Here is an 18,195-nt window from a genome sequence, read left to right as displayed (position 1 = left end):
TCCTCTCGGTGTTAGTGCGCATGGGCATCGGCTCCATCCTTAGATTGTTTTGCCATAGTAGGGTTAGATGGAGTAGTGTAGTATAGTACATAAAGATATGCCCATGTAAGTGTATCTAAATAAGATAATGTTGGGACAGACACAGGTTTCCGGGGAGGCTGGGAGGGCATGTACCACTCTGCAGCCCTCTATGCCAAGAACAGATGCATACTGGTAAGTAGCATATTCCGTTCGAGGCATATGGGCTGCAGATGGTACATTTATGAATAGATTGTAAAGCAGTTACCTCCCTAGCGGTGGTCACCAGTGTCTGTCGCAACTGTTTGAAATAACGTTTTTAATACAGCTTGGCCCACTCTGGCTTGCTGTGCAGCCTGTACATCAACACAGTAGTGTTTTGTGAATGTATGTGGTGTAGACCAAGTTGCTGCTCTACATATGTCATCTAGGGGAATGTTCCCTAAGAATGCCATAGATGCTCCTAGTTTTCGTGTAGAATGAGCTCTAGGAGGAACAGTTAATGTTCTCTTTGCTTTAATGTAACATATTTGTATACATCTTACAATCCATCTAGCGATGCCTGCTTTAGAGATAGGATTGCCCTTATGTGTTGGGGAAAATGCTACAAATAGTTGTTTAGTTTTCCTGAAGTTTTGTGTTCTTTCTATGTAGTACAAAATGGCTCTTTTGACATCTAGTGTATGTAAAGCCCTTTCTGCCACCGTCTGTGGCTTTGGAAAGAAGACTGGTAATTCCACTGGCTGATTGATGTGGAATGTTGAAATTACTTTAGGCAAGAACTTTGGGTTTGTTCTAAGAACCACTTTATTCTGGTGTAACTGTAGGAATGGTTCTTGTATTGTCAATGCCTGTAATTCACTTACTCTCCTGAGTGAGGTAATGGCTATAAGGAAAGCCACCTTCCATGTAAGGAATTGTATTTCGCACCTATGCATAGGTTCGAAGGGTGGCCCCATTAGTCTGGTGAGTACTACGTTGAGGTTCCAGACTGGGGAAGGTGGTAATCTTGGTGGAATGACTCTTTTAAGGCCTTCCATGAATGCCTTTATCGCTGGTACTCTGAACAGTGATATGTGTTGCCTGTTTTGTAGGTACGCTGCTATAGCTGCTAGATGTACTCTGATAGATGTGTACGCTAGATTACATTGCTGTAAGTGTAATAAGTAGCAAATAATCTCCTTTGTTGATACGTCCAGAGGGTTGATATTGTTATTAGTACAGTGTATAGCAAACCTCTTCCACTTAGCTGCATAACATGCTCTGGTGGTTGGACGTCTCGCTTGTTTAATTATCTCCATGCAATTTGGGGGTAGATCTAAGTACCCAAATTCTAGGATTTCAGGAGCCAGATCGCTAAGTTCAATTGAGTTGGATCTGGGTGCATTATTTCTCCATGGTTCTGTGTAAGATGCATGGGTAGAATTTGTAACTTTTGATGTGGCACTTGTGAGAGTTTCAGGAGCGTGGTGAACCACGGCTGTCTTGCCCACGTGGGTGCTACTAGTATCATGGTCATTGAATGTTGTTGCAGCTTCCTGACCACTAATGGAATTAGTGGGAGAGGGGGAAAAGCGTATGCAAATTTGTTGGACCAATTTATCCATAACGCATTGCCCTGCGACAGGTGATGTGGATACCTGGACGCGAAGCTTTGGCATTTTGCGTTCTGATGAGTGGCAAAGAGGTCTATCTCTGGTTGTCCCCATCTTTGGAAGAATGGCTGCAGTATTTGGTGGTGCAGTTCCCATTCGTGTATTTGTTCCGACTGTCTGCTTAAGATGTCTGCTATCTGGTTTTGGACTCCTGGTAGGTGTTCGGCTAACAGATAGATGTTTTGAGGAATGGCCCATCTCCAAATTTCCTGTGCTAGTCTGGATAGTTGGAGAGAGTGCGTCCCCCCCTGTTTTTGAATATAATACATTGCTGTCATGTTGTCTGTTCTGATCAGGACTGCTTTGTTGGTAACATGTATCTGGAAGGCTTTCAATGCTAGAAACACTGCTAGTAGTTCTAGATGATTGATGTGCAGTGTTCTTTCCTGCACACTCCACCTTCCTTGTACTGTGTATTTGTCCATATGTGCTCCCCATCCGGTGAGCGATGCGTCTGCTGTTATTGTCACCTGTGGAATTGGTTCTAGGAACGACCGCCCCTTGGTAATGTTTGTTATGTTCCACCACTTCAGAGAGCGGTGTGTGCGGTCGTCTACCAACACCAGATCTGTAATCTGTCCTTGAGCCTGATTCCACTGTGTCGCTAAGCATTCTTGTAGCGGACGCATTTGTAGTTTGGCATATGGTATTAGCAGTATGCAGGATGACATCATGCCTAATAGCTGCATGAACACTCTTGCTGTTAGTGAGTGTTGTGGCTGAAATCTTTGAATGATTGTAAGCATTGTTTGGATCCTGACTGGGTTGGGGTACACTTTGGCTTTTTCTGTGTCTATAGTAGCCCCCAGATATTGTTGAACCTTGTTTGGTTGTAGGTGTGACTTTGTGTAGTTCACCGTGAACCCTAGCTGGTGTAGTAGCTGAATTGTCTTTTGTGTGTTTTGAAGACATTCCTCTTGTGACCTGGCCTTTATTAGCCAGTCGTCCAAGTATGGGAAGACATGAATTTGTTGTCTTCTTAGGTGAGCTGCTACCACTGCCAGGCATTTTGTGAACACCCTTGGTGCCGTTGTGACACCAAACGGAAGGACTTTGAACTGATAGTGTTGTCCTTCTACCACAAACCTGAGGTATTTCCTGTGGGCTTTGTGAATAGGGATATGAAAGTAAGCGTCTTTTAGATCCAGTGTAGAAAGAAAGTCCCCTTTCTTCAGTAAAGGAAGTACTTGTTGGAGCGTGACCATGTGGAAATGTTCCGAATGTATGTATGCGTTGAGAGGTCTTAGGTCCAGTATTGGCCTTAGAGACCCGTCCTTTTTGGGAATTAGGAAGTATAGGGAGTATACTCCTGTTCCTTGTTGGTGCTGTGGAACCTTCTCTATGGCATGCTTTTCTAGCAGTGATAGTACTTCTTGTTTTAACAGTGCCAGGTGATCTTGTTTCATTGGACGCTGTTTGGGGGGGATGTTTGGTGGGGTAGCTGTGAGTTCTAGGCAATAACCATGTTGGATAATTTGTCTTACCCACCTGTCTGATGTGATGTTTTCCCAGACAGGTAGGAACTGTGATAGGCGTCCCCCGACCGATGTTATATGGTCTGGGGGGAGCTGTATGAAGTCACTGTTTTGGGGTTGGAGAGTTGCGGTTGTTGTTGTTTCCGCGACCTCTACCCTTGTTGTTGTTACCCCTGTAGCCACCTCTAGAATTACCTCTGGGTGATGTAGGTGTAAAAGAGGTTTGCTGCTGGCTTGTACCTGTATTTTTGGATCCTCCTCTATAGGTGGATCTACGAAAGGAACCTCTTTGTGTCGGCTGTTGCAATGCTCCCATTGATTTAGCCGTTTCGGTATCCTTCTTCATCTTTTCTAGGGCCTCATCTGTCCCTGTGCCGAAAAGTGTTTTCCCATCAAAAGGTTGGTTCAGTAACGATGTTTGTACCTCTTGTTTGAACCCTGATACTCTGAGCCATGCATGTCTCCTTAACATGATGCTTGTGTTTGTAGACCTTGCTGCAGTTTCTGCCGCGTCTAGGGCGCACTTTATCGAAGTGTTAGTAATTAACTTCCCTTCTTGTATGAGTTGATCTGCCCTCTTCTGATGTTCTTTAGGGAGATGTGTGATGAGTTTTTCTAACTCATCATAATGCGCTCTGTCATACCTTGCAAGTAGTGCTTGCGTATTAGCTATGCGCCAACTGTTTGCCGCTTGAGATGCTACTCTCTTGCCAGAGGCATCTATTAGTTTAGACTCTTTGTCAGGAGGTGGAGCTTCCCCTGTAGATAAAGAGTTTGCTCTCTTACGAGCGTTTGTGACCACTAGTGAGTCTAGAGGAATTTGCCCTTTAATGTATATTGGGTCTTTTGGAGCTGCCCTATATTTTTTATCGATTCTTGGGTTCAATACCCTAGCCCTCACTGGGTCTTTGAATATCTCTGATGTATGACTGAGAAGGCCCTTAAGCATTGGTAGTGTTCCTGATGTTCTTTGTGCAGTAGGTAGTGTTTCTAATAAGAAATCCTGTATTTGAGGTTCTGCATGTAGTTCTACCTTATGATATGTTGCTGCTCTATTAATGAGTTGTGCAAACCCAGTATTGTCATCAGGAGGTGAAGGTTTTGAGGGATACAATTCAGGGTCGGTATCAGTATCTGACCCTACATTATACTCTTCCCATGGGTCTGCCTCCTCTGGGATTGTGTCTTCATCATCCCCACGATGTTCCCCCTCCCCTGTGTCACTCTCTACATCTGTTGTAGGTGTAGATGGTCGTTTGGGAGGAATATTTGGCCTATTGTGAGGAAGAGGAGAAGATGGTGTGTGTCTAGGTTTGGGAGAAGAGGGAGGAGTTGTATTCGTCCCCATTGTTCTCTTCTTCGGATGAGTCTTGTCGTCCGAATGTTCATTCTTCCTCTTTTTAGGTAGCTCTGTGACTACCTTGCCAGTCTTTGGGTCAATAAACAGAGTCTTTTGTTTAGGATCAGTCCCGTGTTCCTGTGTCGGTACCGCAGTTTTAGGGTCCGAAAGGTGTTTTTTCTTTTGAATGTCCATTTGTATTTTCGGTGCCGAGATTTTATTCGGATCCGATTTCTTCGGTATCGAAGATGTCCCCGGTGTCGAGGGTGTTTTCGACGCCGAAGCGTGCTTCGGTGTCGACATGGACTGCTTCGACTTCGAGCTTTCCTTGACTTGGTGCTTCGGTGTCGATGTGGTCCGTTTATCGGAACCGGAACCACTATGATGGGAGACCGAGTGTTTCAGTTTCTGTTTCGTTGCCGGGCTCGAAGGCGGGGCGTTGGAAACTTTTTTCGGTTGTCTGACCGGGCTCGAAGGCGGGGTCGATAACGTGAGGGGTCTGTTTTTTGGTAAAGGGACGTCGTCACTCACGGTTTGTTGGACGTCGATTTCCTCGACGTCAGACTCGTCCGCTTCAGACCCCGCCTCGTCGGCCTCTTCTTCCTCCTCTTCTGGGTGCTGGTCCTCGAACAGCTCCGGGATTGCTTGTGACTGCATTCTCGATACCTCGTGTCTTCGGGCTCGACGGTTTCTAATCGTCGACTTTGAAGAGAACGCTGCACAGGCCTCACAGTCCCTGGATTCGTGTTCAGGGGACAAGCAGAGGTTGCACACCTCGTGTAGGTCCTTGTGTGGGAACTTAGCACCACACGTTGGACATTTTTTGAATGGAGTCCTTTCCATGGACCCCGGGCTGGACTACGTCGAGTTTCTCGTAGTCGTCGTCCTTCGAACCGCGTCGGTATAGAGTAAAGTCGCGTTCGATAACGATACCGTCGATTTGGAAAGGAATACGCGCCGGTTATAACCTTCTTTGTTGAAGTCGGTCCGGAGCGCTTCGATCCTCATCCGAACCCGATGGCGGAAAAAAACAATCTAAGGATGGAGCCGATGCCCATGCGCACTAACACCGAGAGGAGGAGTCATCTATGACGACAAAGACTTCTCCAGAAGAAAAACAAAGTGCAATCATCCGAGCCCAACACCAGATGGCGATCTATTCATAAATGTACCATCTCCAGCCCATATGCCTCGAACAAAGCGGTTACTGATTCTTCACTAAAGATGTCCTAATTGAATGAATTATGCTGCTAGGGCAATATGAGAACTCAAACAACTACTGGCAGATTCACACATGCGATGACATCTGGTGACTAAGACAGAATTTTAAAAAAAATTCAGAGGAAAAAAGCAACAAACAATAGTTTGTCTGAAAGGTTTCCAATAGCCAAATAATTAACCATGCAGTGTTGGTGTAATTCCCAGAAGACCCTGTTGCTTTACCTATTGAGTACCAAACTGTAAAAGACAAGCAAGTGAGTCATTATTTTGATCGCCTATATGTCTTACTCCAGTGCATTGCCCTATTGAGGCCAACTGTATAACCTTAACATTACATTCAGTTTTTTAATTATCCTTTCGCCTTGGTCTAGGAAGATGGGCATGCTGCTGCGAAACAAGAAAGATCCTTATCATGGAATTGACACAATGTTTATTGTTTGGTCAGTAGCAATTAATATTCAAGGATTGGGATTTTCACATTCACATTGATACTCTGCCGTGACTCACTAATTCAGGAAAATTGATATGCTTGAGGATTGAAAAAGGAGAAAGATGCAATGTACATAATGTAGCCCTGATGAACCCGATTTTTCAGAGAAACATGTGTTGGCTGTTTTTCACTTAGGAATTGATGAAATTGTGATGGGATTTGAAGCTTTTTAACTTGGAATTACCAGTCCAACATCTAAAGAAAACTTTCAGATGCAAGATTGTCCTTTCTACAAAATAAATGATCGAGTGGCAATATTGATTGAATTAAGTTTGATTTACTACAAACTTAATATTTAATTACTCCCATACTAGAGTTCTAATAAACACATTTAATTTCTTTCAACAGTGATCAGTAGCAACCACCAATAAGCACGTATCATTTCCATCCCTCGTTACAGAGCATGGGACATAATGTCAATATTTATAACCAACAATAGGCTCACATCAACAATTTATGATATACCCACTATCCCCCCCATATCTTATGTTTTTGAGGACAGCCCCTTGTTTCGTAACTCGTGCTTTCCTGGCGCACACACCAGGCCTGCCCCGTTTCTCCAGGCTGCAAACGTAGGAGGTTAAGCCAGTTTCCAGGCACAGGTGATGTCCCACGTGGCCACCAAGGAGGTTAAGCCTAAGAACGTCCTTTCGGATCTCAGACATTTAGCTTCCTCCAGGAGATCCAACAGGGCCATCATAGGGCTCAAATCAATGCAGCGGCACAGTACCTCAGAAATCTCATTTGACCCCACTCCAAAAATTAGACAGGGCTGGACAGGACCAAACCATATGAAAGAAGTCAGTGACTGGGAGTGTGCATTTCGCACACTTTGCCTGGGTGGCAAGGCCCATCCGCTGTAATCGTTGGGGGGGGTCACATACATCACATTAAGATAGTTAATCTGAAGCGTTCAGGTCCGTGAGAAAATCGCCAACACCCAAGGGGCCAAGCACGCCTCCCTCCAGTCATCATCGTCCAAGTCCCCCACCAGTTCTCCCATCTGCGTCTCAGGGGTAGGAAATTATGGGTGTATGTGTATTGATCATCAGGGAGCGGTACAGTGCTGAGAAGGCCCCCTTGCCCAACCTCTCCATTAACAGTTTAACCTCAAGAGGATTGCATTTAGGGATTTGGGCATCAGATGAGATATGGACAAGCAGGGCATGACGCTGCTGGCGATAGCGAAAGAACTGTGTGTGGGAAGGGCAGTAACGGTTCCGCATCTCTAACCCCCCTGCCAAACGTCTTCCAGGTAGAAAATTCCATCCTGTCCCACTGCCCATACTAAAATTCTTACTTATTAACCATGTAGTGCTTGGAGTAAATCTTAGAATACTCCAAGCTGAAAAATGCAACCCAGTGATTCAACATTTTATTTTACTCATGTTATATTCTAATGCATTGCCAAACTGAGGTCACTTTTGTAATCTTAATATTTCAGTCCGTTTTTTAAAATATCTATGATTTACTTAACACACTGATTTTCTGAAGCAAATGTAAAACGAGCTTCAAAGAGTGATGTGAGGCTGCAGAGTTTTGTACATCCAGGGGAATGTTTGCAGCGAACTGCAGCATCTTTAGGTATATTAGCATCATACTCCTGTGATGCCAGTGAGCTGTCTGAACAAGCAAGTCCCATTTGCACTAAGGACCCTCTCTGGAATGTCAGTTTAATGATTGCTATTGAAAAGCAGAAAGCACAGTGCCCTCATCTACATAGCTAACCGGTTCGGCTGTTCTGATCTCATGTACGCAAGAACCACAATGGCAATTCAAGTGCTCCAAGGAAGTTGAGAAGGCAATGCTATAGAGACAATTCCAGTACTAAGGAATCTGTTAAACCCTAAAGGGTCTCTGAAATTCAAGTCAAGAAACTGTGGCACATGTGAAGGCAGCAGTCATGCCACATGCTGGAAATATTAATGTTTCTTTTGATCCACTTATTTAAGGCACAATCACGTCCGCTAGGCGGATTTTAAGGCGCATCCTTTTTCTAGCCAACATTTACGTTTTTCAGCCCCAAAGTCCTATTTTTGTGTGGCAAAAAAAATAAAATACATTATATTAATAATTTCTGTATTCAGAAAGTTGAGTACATGAATTAAAAAAGTTTTAAAGACATAGCACGGTATTTCTAATTCAGCAGTGTCAACTCAAAGAGCTTACGCAATGCAAAACTGTAACTTACTTTTATACGGTTAACTAATACATCCTTACAATCTAGGATTGTGCCTGTTCTACTCGCAAAACTTCACTGGCATCCTTAGACGCTTTCAGTTCCATTTACAATGACAGTACCTACGATTAATGCAACCAATTATGCATCCACATCAGTGATGTATAATCTAGAGGTATATCCTGGTACTGTTGAGCGTTGATACTGAAGAAAGTGGTTTGTGTGCTCTGAAGTTGCAACTTGGCTACGGCTGTAGACGGGGGATGCCAAATTCTAGCAGGGCACATCAGTACCGAAATATCTCTAACTTTAACTAGTATAGAGACACACTTTTATACTACTACTACTGGTGCTGTAGGTAATTTTGTTACAATGCCCAATGGATGTACATCAGCACCAAAACAGATAGCATTCTTGGATCGTTGCCCTTAAGAGTCTTAGTACCCTTTCTTCATTAGTAACACTGCTAGTGCCATACATCTCTACCATGAATGGCACTATATTCTCACCGCTTATGCTTTCCATGGCCTCACAAGTTACTGGCCATGCCATTGCCTTTGCAAGGGGACCAATATTGTCAGTGCCCTTACAATGCCACAAATCTTAGCAGCTCACCTACATAATCACACAGCCACAAAAACCCTACATCAGTCTCTCACAGTGCCAGTGCTGCTGTATCAATATTGCTACCAATATTACTCTGGTTCAAAACACTGGCAAAACCAACAGGCCAGTGTTACAAACCTACCCAAGGATAATTTCCTCAAACACCTTCAGAATCCAGGAATAGAAATCTCAAACTCAGCCACTGCCATGCATCAATATATTGCACACTGAACCAAAGTAACGACCTCAAAAATTAGTGGACTGTACTGCAGGTCTTTCTAGACCTGCTGAATGGAGTGCAAAAAAATATGCCCTTCAAAGTGCTTGTGTCTCTTGTCTTCTACTGATCAAATGTCTCCCCAAAGCACCTGAACAATCCCATTAACTGCCATGACATAATAGTTGAAAATATTAAGATAATCACAGAAGATAACCTGGGACTTCATTTTTTGTGCACAACATAGCGTATATCACTTTTTGTCTAGCTGATTTCAAAAGTACTGCTTTTTCAATGTAAAATGAAGAAGTTTAACCACATGATAGGATTTCAGTTATGAGAAAGGAAGATAAAGTGGTCTTAAAGAGATCCGCTAGGAAATAGAGGCTCTCTAGGTACCAATATGCATACACTGCTACTTTTCCTCCTTTTTCTTAGACTTCATGAATAGCCACTCGCAGGTACCTGGTCTACATATTTTATTGTATTGTATCCTAGTGCAATACAAATACGACCGTCCCCTTAAGGGTAGCATAAAAATGTGTAACAATTCATTTATTCAATGTCTTTTATAATAACTTGTGGCCTAAAGCACATGCGACCCTTAACAATTATGGTGCGTATTTAAGTGTTATTAAGCACAAGCTCCTTAGTAACTTTCAGCTTGTCTGGGACATGGTCTGCGCACATTGCACAAAGTAGGACCAAGTTCTCCAGTGCTGTTGGCTCTCTGTTAAATCTTCCGTCACCCAAGGGAGCGCGAGTTTTCACACCCCTCTTGCAAATATAATCTGCACAATTTGTTCCTATAGCAACTTAAGGGGCAGACATATAGGGCTTGAGTGACTTGGTTACCCTCCAAAGGGAGGAAAATATATTCTGTCGGAGAGTATGATCAGCCCCCTTGTCAACCTCTAGCTTTATTTGCCACAATGAACAAGGATTAGACTTTGAGCGAATTGATTTATAGCCGGCCAATACTTTTGTGGCTATCTATATGGAGTTCAGAAGAAGCAAAGTTAACTAGGGATAGTTTTAGACTATTTTGCATGTGATAACGATCTTTTAATCCCATGGATAGCAGACGCCAAAGAATCTCTGAAAGCTATTGCATTGGCTAATATGTTTACATAGAACGTGGCAGGCAGCCCCTGTCAGGAAGCAAGTGCAAGTCTTATTGCTTGAGAAAGCCAAAGAAGAGAGGATGAGGGCTGAAAGATAAAGCATTATTTATATCTTAATCCCGGGGCCATTTCTACTAACTAGCTGCAGAATACTAATAAGAGCTAGGAAAGGCTTTTATTGATCGGCTTTCGGGCTGGCAAGTTTTCTTTGCTTACTGGCCTGACACCAACCCCACCTCAACTCTAGAGAATACCCATGTACTCATTTGCAAAAACAAACTACAATACCTTTCTCTTCTTTTGTGAATCATTGATTATTTTAGGCATTTCCAAGTGATACTGTTGCAAGAGAAATTGCCTGACTATTCAGTGCCTCTGGTGGGGTACATGGAGATTTCGAAGACTACCAGATTGAGTAGCATGGGTCGTCCAAAAGGGGGCCTAGAATGTTTATGTCACTTACCCAGTAAGCATCTGTTGGCATGTAGGGCAGTGGATTCATAGTCCTTGCATACTCCTTCCATCTAGTGTTGGGTCAGGATGCTTGCAAGTTGTTTTTCTTTGAGGAAGTCTTTCCAGTCATACGGTAAGGTGACTCCTCCTTTCGGTGATAATGCGCATTGGCATCGACTACATTGCTAGATTGCTTTCCCACAAGAGCGTGAAAATGGAGTAAGTAAATGTAGTACCGAGATGTCCTTGCATATATATTGTAAATAAAGGGAACTGCAACAACTACAGGTGTTCGGGGATGTGGGAGGGCGCATGTGAATCTACAGCCCTACTACCAAGAACAGAAGGGACATAATCTGTTTGAGGCATGTGTGCTGTAGATACACATGCTTTGCATAGACTATATAACAGTAGTCTCCCAAAGTGGTGGCTAACCAGTAGATGTTGCAGATGTCTAGAAAAGTGTCTTTAGCACTGCTTGTCCTACACTGGCTTGTTGGCGTGCTAACACATCCACACAATAGTGTTTAGTAAATGTGTGTGGTGTGGAACATGTTGCTGCTTTACAGATGTCAGCTATAGTTATGTTACCTAAAAAGCCCATAGATGCCCCTATTTTGCCCCTAGGGGGTCTAGATACAGTTCTTTTAGCTTTAGCATAGCAAATTTAATGCATTTAACAAGCCATCTGGAAGTGCCAGATTAAGAAATAGTATTGCCTTTGTGAGGTGGAGCAAATGAACCAAAAAGTTGCTTTGTCTTACGAAAATCTTTTGTCCTTTTAATATAATACAATAACGCTATTCTGACATCCACTGTGTGAAGAACTCTCTCTGCTACAGAATCAGGTTGAGGGAAGAACACAGGTAACTCAACTGATTAGTTAAGATGAAAAGCAGAAACGACTTTAGGGATACATTTTGGGTTGGTGCGAAGAACTACCATATCCTTATGAAGCTGAAAGAAGGGTTCTTCTTAAGAATGCCTGTAGCTCACCAACTCTCCTTAATGAAGTGATTGCACTGAGGAAGGCAACCTTCTATGGCAGGAACTGTAAAGAACAATGGTTTAAAGGCTCAAAGGGTGGACCCATGAGTATTTTAAGTACAATATTAAGATTCCACACCGGTGCCGGAGGTATTCTGTGTGGAATGACTCTTTTGAAGCCCTCCATGAAGGCTTTAATCACAAGCACTTTGAACAAGGATAAATGTCATCTGTTTTGCAAATATACAGCAACTGCTGCAAGGTGCAACCTAATAGATGTATAAGCAAGACCAGATTGCTGTAGATACAAAAGGGAAAAATTAATGTTTTGAACAGAAGAATCTAAAGGATTAATCTTGTTGTTACAATAGATAACAAATTGTTTCCATTTTGCTGTATAACAAGCTCTGGTGGTAGGCTTTCTTGCTTTTTTAAGATATGCATACAGTCTGGTGGCAGATCCAAATATCCAAATTCTATGACTTCAGTAGCCAAATAGCTTAATTGAGCTCCTTTGGGTTTGGGTGCCTGACTTCTCCATGGGTCCGAGTGAGAAGGCTGGAGTTGAGATACAGCTTTTGAAGTGGAACCACAGACAGCTCTAACTGTGTGGTGAACCAGAGTTGATGAGCCCATGTGGGGGCTACTAGAATCAGTGTGAGCAATGTTTACCCGAGCTTCCGAACCAGAAACGGAAGGAATGGGAGAGGCGTAAAAGTGTAGGCAAATATCCCTGACCAATTCATCCATTCGGCATTGCCTTTGGACATAGAGGTGAAATGTGGGCATTTTGCATTGTGCACTGAGGCAATCAGGTCTATTTGTGGAAATCCCTTCTCGAAAGTATGGAAGGAGAACTTGGGGATGAAGTTCGCACTCATGTATTTGCTATCTCCTTCTGCTGAGGAGATCGACAATCCGATTGTTCACCCCTGGAAGGTGTTATGACAGAAGATTAATTCTGTGATGGATTACCTATCTCCAAATGGTCTGCGAGAGGCGTGACTGTTGGAGAGAGTGTGTGCCCCCCCTGTTTTTGTATATAATACATAGCTGTCATGTTGTCTGTGCGGACTAATACAACTTTGCCTATGAGGTGAGACTGAAAAGCTTTCAGCGCTAGAAATACTGCTAGAAGCTCTAGATAGTTGATGTATAGATGTTTGTGCTTGGTGTCCCAGAGACCCTGGATTGTGTATTCGTGGAGATGGGCACCCCAACCTGAAAGAGAGAAGTCTGCTATTAGCACGATATGGGGAACAGGGTCGATTAATGATACATTTTGTGGACTCCTCCACTAGGGAGAGCGATGGGTGTGGCTGTCTACCAAGACTAGATCTGTCAATTGAACCTGTGACAGATTCCATTGACGTGCTAAGCATTCTTGCAGTGGACGCATGTGTAGGCATTATTGCTATGCATGACGCAATCATTCCTAGCAATTGCAGGAAGGTTCTGGCTGGTAATTTTTGGTTGGCCTGGAACTGAAGTAACAGAGTTTGAATATTGAGAATTCTGGCTGCATTGGGAGAGGCTCTCAGATAAGATTGTGTCTGTGAAGGCTGCAGGTGGGACTTTTGTACATTTACCGTGAAGCACAACCGGTGGAGTAAGTCTAGCATGATCCAGTGTGTTGTAGACACTTTAGGTGTGTGCTGGCTTTGATGAGCCTGTCGTCTAAGTACGGGAAGAAGTGGATCTGTTGTCTTCTGAGATCAGCTGCCACTACTGCTAGACATTTGGTTAACACTCTTGAGGCAGTAGTTACTTCAAATATGAGTACTTTGAATTGGTAGCGTTTGCCTGCTATCACAAACTTGAGTAATTTGTGATGAGCTGGATGTATTGGAATGCGAAAGTATTTGTCTTAAGTCCAGTGTGGACATAAAATCGCCTTGCGGCAGAAGTGGAAGCACCTGTTGAAGTATAACCATATGGAAATGTTCCGACAGTATGTACTGGTTTACCACTATGAGATACAAAATGGGTCTTAAATAGCCGTCCTTTTTGGGAATTAGAAAATATAGAGAATATACCACTGGAATCATGGTAGTGTAACGGAACTGGTTCTATGGCTCCCTTCTGTAAGAGGGATTGCACCTCTTGAAGGAGTAACTGTAAGTGGTCTGACAACAGTTTGTAAGTACGAGGTGGAATGTTTGAAAGATTGGTGGTAAGCTCCAGGCAATAACCATGTTGAATAATGTTGATCACCCATTTGTCGGTTGTTAAAGATTGCGAAATGGGAAGAAACTGTTGAAGTCTTCCCCCGACAGATGTTAAATAATTGGGGGCTAGGTGGGGCAAGTCACTTTTTGTTAGAGGGAGGGGTATTACGCGCTGAGGCACTTCTACCCCTACCTGTAGAATTGTTTGCTCTATACCCTTTCCTCTATTAAAACTTCTACAGGGAGAGGATTAGGTATTCCCTTTATAAGAGGAAGCATTTGGGTCTGAGGATGTGGTTTTGGACCCTACTCTGTAAAAGGAGCGACAAAAGGAGCTTCTATTTGATGGAGACTGAAGCGCTCTCATGTTCTTTGCCACGTCTGTGTCCTTTTTCAACCTCAGGACCAAACAGGTGTTGCTTGTCAAAAGGGGTATTTAAAATGGAATACTTAACCTCAGGTTTAAAACCTGAAATCCTAAGCCATGCATGCCTTCGGAGGAGAATGCTGGTATTTATCTCCCTAGCAGCGGTGTCAGCAGCATCTATAGCACATCTGATAGAAGAGTTAGAAATTAGTTTCCCTCTTGAACTAACTCTTGTGCTTTGCTTTTGTGTTCCTCTGGGAGATATTGGAGCAGTTGCTCGATCTTATCCCAGTGTGCTCTGTCGTACCTAGCTGGTAGGCCAAGTGTATTTGCAAAGAGCCAGCGGTTAGTAGCTCGAGTAGCTACACGTTTCCCTGAAGCATCAATGAGCTTAAATTCTTTATCAGGGGGAGGAGCATCCCCAGAAGTTTGAGAGTTAGCTCTTTTGCAAGCATTGGATACTACAAGGGAGTCAGGAGGCAGCTGACCTTTAATAAAGATAGGATCAGATGACAAAGGTTTATATTTTTTTAAATCGACTCTAGAAGTCAAAATGCGTGCTCGCACGGGGTCTTTGAAGATGTGATCTACATGCCTCATCATGCCCTTCAGCATAGGGAGTGTCTGGCTGGACCTGGACATGGAAGTGTTTCAAATAAAAAATCCTTTACTAATGACTCTTTATGTAACGCCACCCCATGGTACTCTGCTGCTCTAGCAATGAGTTCCTGATAAGCCACATTATCGTCAGGTGGGGATGGCTTTGCAGGGTAAAGGTCTGGGTCATTGTCTAATGGAGGGTCAAAGGTGTAATCCTTCCATGGGTCTACAGGTAATTGAATATCTTCCTCATTAATATCATCCTCTTCAGGCTGTGAAAGTGGAGATCCCGGAGGTGCAATGTGTAAAGGATCTAAATGTGGAGAAGAGGGTGGAGGGAATGGTGGAGCAGAATAAACAGGGCTGGTAGCCACGTCCTTCTTTAAAGGAACCTTACAGTGAGGGTCCTCAGAAGGAAGCTTGCTTTTAATTAGAGATTTAACATGAATATGTCATGTATCAGGGTTGATCTAAATCTTCTGTTGCTTGGGTTCCAGTTTGGGATTAACAATGTCTAAATTAGTGTCAGAAGGCTCGGAGAGGTTGTTTATAGATTTTGGCACAGAAGGAGGTTTCGGTGCAGAGAAGGACTTGCTTTTAGGAGCGGAAGGTTTCGGCTCCGAAGCATGCTTTTCTTTCGGCATGCAGGGTTTCGGCTTCGAACCAGATTTGGGCTTCGAACTGGAAGGTTTCGGATCCGAAAAGGATTTTGGCCAACTCAGTCCCGAGCCGGCAGGCTGGACTATCTGTTTCGGTGCCAAGGCGGGGCGTCAGAAACATTGTCTCTGTGCCGACCTTGGCCAGAAGGAAGTGGTGGTACCGAAGCCTTATGTCTTTTGGGCCTGGGCTAAGGGGTCATCAGTACTCACGGCACCCTGTCCCAGAGGCACGTCTTCACACTCCATGTCAGACCACGGAACAGAGAAGGCGTCTACTTCTGCCGCCGTCGCCTCGACCTCTTCCTGCTCTGATTGTTCAGTGAATTGCAATTCACGAAGTTGAGCCCGACGATCCTGAAGAGTCGTCTTGGACCAAAACGATTTACAAGTATCGCAGTCTTCCTCTTTCTGCTCCAGAGACAAGCACAAGTTACACACTTGATGTGAGTCGGTGCAAGGGTACTTAGCGTGGCACATAGGACAAATTTTAAACGGAGTCTTCTCCATCGACAGAACACCAGACCGACGAGGTCAGGCCCAAAGGCCGCCCATGAAGTTTGATTGCAATTGAAGGATTCGTTGACCGAAACGATACATGGAGAAGTGGGAAATGTGTATGAAACCATACCGTCCAGGGTAGAGTGGATTGCGCACCGAGGGGAACCCAAAGAACAGTTTTGAACTGGAGCGTAGCAATACATGTCCGAACCCAATGGCGGAAACCTCGTGACTGGTAAGACTTATTCGCAGAAAAACAACTTGCAAACATCTGGACCCAACACTAGATGGCAGGAGTATGCAAAGCATGTGTATCTACAGGACCCATGCCTTGAATATATACATATCTCACTGCAACTAAACCTTAAGTTCAAACCAATACCCTGACCAGAGAACTGGCTAAGGCAGTTAAAATAGAGGGATGGACGCATAAGGTGAAATATCCTTTAATTCTACTGAACGTTTATCTCAACCCAGAACACAAGTCGAAGCTGCAATGGTTCGAATTTTGGAAAAAACACTCAACAACTTGAAATCAGCCCATGATGCACAGTTCATATTAATCTCAGGGGACTTTAATTATAATCTTTTCATTCTATATAAAAATGATGATAATCTCCATGTACAAGACGAAATATGGAACATCCCAGAACAAGGAAGCCCCGTTATCTAGACGTAACGATTCTCAGGGCTTGTTTCATGCCTAACAGCATCAAGGCTAAGAATTCTAAGTGGGCAATTTACAGGGTATACCCCCTCAGCTTGGACGCATACCTCAAAAAGGTCCTTCACTGTGATAGATTACACATCAGTTTCACTGGCTCTTTTTAAATATATCGCAGATTTTGAAATTGTGGGCGAGAGGAAACTACCATAACCCACACATAATAGCCGTAAAAAATTCTCACCCGGCTGTACCTGAATCAGCCAACACTTTAACCCCCGACTTAAAATCAGAAAACTTGAAGCGGTTGCGCTGGCAAGCACAACTGCAGGAAGAAATCCCAGCAGAATGCATGAATTTATTAGGTGAATATCCCACCACACAGTATAATGCAATCAGTGAGTGGGAGAAGTACTGCAGGATTCTAATAACAAGGCATGGTAATATGAAAATCTCGCCCCTCCTGTAAACTGCCAAACAGAGAACCACAACTTGGATGTAAAAAAACCTTAACTCAGCAAAAAGAACACTGAATCGGGAGTATGACCTTTTGAAACTTAACCACTTGGCGAAGGAGCAACAAGATAAAGTAAGGATACTGCACAAACAGTACAAGAAGGCTTTATATGGTTGGCCAAGAAACAGCACCCAGACACGTTTGGGGCAAGAATGCTCCATTCATGCAATTCCAGAGACTCCAGGGCTTTCTGTACAATAATCTACAGGCTAAATAAAAACAAAACTGCGGTTTTTGGTGCTAATATAATTAAGGAGGCTTGGTCCCAACACGTGCAAAAAGGCTGTATGTCACAACAACGCATGCCTTTACCACGCATGCTGTTACTCCGTAGTCTTTACAACGAATGTGTTTTTACAGCGCGTTCCTTGATCTCGCATATCATTACAACGATAGGCCTTAGGGAAAGCGCTGGACTTTGGAGCGTTATGATTTACTATTGCAACTCCAGTCTGCACAACATTAGGGAAAGTATTGGACTTTAAACTCCTGAGCCGCTTTACCTAAAGCATGTTGTTGTTACGACATGTGTGGTAAAGGAAGGCGTGGTAAAGACGCATTAGTTGTAAGCGTAGCATGTGGTTCAGGCATTGTGGTGAAGGCAGTTTCCTGTGCAAAAAAATTTCTCAACAAGGCCAGAAGAGCCATTGGCAACTACAGCCACAGGAACCCAACAAGGCTGTGACAGCCTCCTGATTCAGACCTATCCAGCAAGACAGCTCGACTCTAAGGGATTTGCTAGGAAAGGGGCTAAACAAGAAGGGTCGCCACTTCAGGAAACAAGTCTAGCCAAGGCAAAACCCAGGACGAGGCAGCCAAAGAGGGAACAAGACCCAGCCGAGAAGAATTAAAAAAATTAAATCAAAACTATAATACTGAGGAGTCAAATTGAAGGCAGAGCAGGGCCGAATGGACTCCCTTCCCCCCTTGTATAAAGTTAACCTGAACTATGGGCAAA

General features: G+C 43.7%; 1 protein-coding gene across 8 annotated transcripts in view; it reads right to left on the bottom strand.

Moving 5' to 3' along the window:
* TULP3 (TUB like protein 3) overlaps positions 1-18,195 on the bottom strand; it is a 550,002-nt gene that overhangs the window by 255,608 nt on the left and 276,199 nt on the right. The gene's annotated exons all lie outside the window — the stretch shown is intronic.

The sequence above is a fragment of the Lissotriton helveticus genome, chromosome 1_1 (genome assembly GCF_964261635.1).
Source record: "Lissotriton helveticus chromosome 1_1, aLisHel1.1, whole genome shotgun sequence".
In the NCBI taxonomy this organism is placed as follows: domain Eukaryota; kingdom Metazoa; phylum Chordata; class Amphibia; order Caudata; family Salamandridae; genus Lissotriton; species Lissotriton helveticus.
This window is presented reverse-complemented; position numbering and strand designations above follow the sequence as displayed.